Genomic DNA, 1,523 nt, shown 5'->3' on the forward strand with positions numbered 1-1,523 from the left:
GAGAACACACTAATTTTGGTTAAAGGCTGTATGCAAATTTTATGTCTTCCCCCAAACTCTAAAAATACTTGAACATTCTGTCAGTACATTCTATCAGTCCCTTGGGAGGAAATACAAAATTCACTTGAATTAAATGCTCTGATTGATTTGGTCTTGATTTGGATTTTCAAGGCTTGGATGATGTTTTTCAATATGGCTTGTCTAGTAATGCTTACTCTTACGTTTTTATTGGGTCTAATTAGGAAAAGGAGAGGTGGAGATTGGTTTTTCAAAAGGAGCTTTGTGAATTTTAAATGCTTTTAAAAAAAACAATGAGGGGCATGGAGGGATAAGTTAGGAGTTTGGGACTGACACATACGTACTTCTGTATATAAAATGTGGCTTCCTGCGTCGCTCTAACAGTAAAGAATCTGCCTTCAATGCAGGAGCCTGGGTTTGATCCCTTGATCGGGCATGGCAACCTGCTCCAGACTTCATGGAGAATTCGATGGACAGAGGAGCCTGGTGGGCTACAGTCCATGGGGTCACAAAGAGTCAGCCACGACTGAGCGACTAGCACTTTAACTTTCATATATAAAATCGACAACCAACAAGGACCTACTGTATAGCACAGGGAGCTCTACTCAAGGTTTTATAATAACTTATAAAGGAAGAAATTAGAAAAAGAATATACAAAGAATTTAGATATACATGTATATATATGTAAAACGTTGGTGTACGCTTGAAACCAACACAGCATTGTAAATCAACTATACTTCAATTTAAAATGAGTAAGTCAAAACAATGAAGATGGGCTACAAAGCACATTATATTTCTGCTGCTTTCATGAAAGCAAAAATTGAAAGCTTGGCAAAGGAAATCGGATCTGTCTTTTGGCCAGTTATCAGGGAGGAATGACAACTTGTGCTGTATTTTATGGAGCATTTTGTGTGGTATTTCATACAGCAAGTAGGACAGCTGTCCGTCTTTCTCTCTTGCTTTGCCTGCTGAACAGACGTTTGGCGGGTGATCTCACGAGGGCCAGCTGGGGGACCAGAGGCTGTGTGACAGAGCCCCAGCCCTCTTTCCTGGCCAGCAGAGCTCTTCAGCTTTTCACAGCTGATGGAGCCCTGTGTCAGTGTGTGTTAGAATTTGAAGTGAAAGGGGGCATCCGCCTCTGCTCCTGCCCAGAACTGCCGTGGTTTCTGCAGAGCGAGACGTTCCCCGGCGTCTGCTCGTTTTGCGTGTTGCTTTCTTCGTGTTGAACGGTGGTGGGTCAATCTCCGGTCAGTCACAAGATGAGATTGTCTGGGAGCCCTCGTGGCTTTAAGGCCCTCCGACACACAGGGCGTGCATGGTAGCAGCAGGTCACTCTCGCCGAGTCCTCACTGTGTGCCAGGCTTTGTAGCATCCGAGCATCCTCACAGTCAGCCTAGGAAGTAGGCGCTGTCCTCAGGCACTAGTGAGATAAGTGCGTGTCACGTGTGCGGAAGCTGAGGCACAGGCGTGGACTTGGTTATCAAGGAGGCAGAGACAGCCAGCGC

The 1,523-nt window shown here is 45.2% G+C and overlaps 1 protein-coding gene across 8 annotated transcripts in view; it reads left to right on the forward strand.

Moving 5' to 3' along the window:
* The window catches only part of RFTN1 (raftlin, lipid raft linker 1), a 220,955-nt gene that overhangs the window by 84,636 nt on the left and 134,796 nt on the right, over window positions 1–1,523 (forward strand). The window lies entirely within an intron of this gene.

The sequence above is a fragment of the Bison bison genome, unplaced genomic scaffold, assembly GCF_000754665.1.
Source record: "Bison bison bison isolate TAMUID 2011002044 unplaced genomic scaffold, Bison_UMD1.0 scf7180017864374, whole genome shotgun sequence".
Lineage (NCBI taxonomy): Eukaryota > Metazoa > Chordata > Mammalia > Artiodactyla > Bovidae > Bison > Bison bison.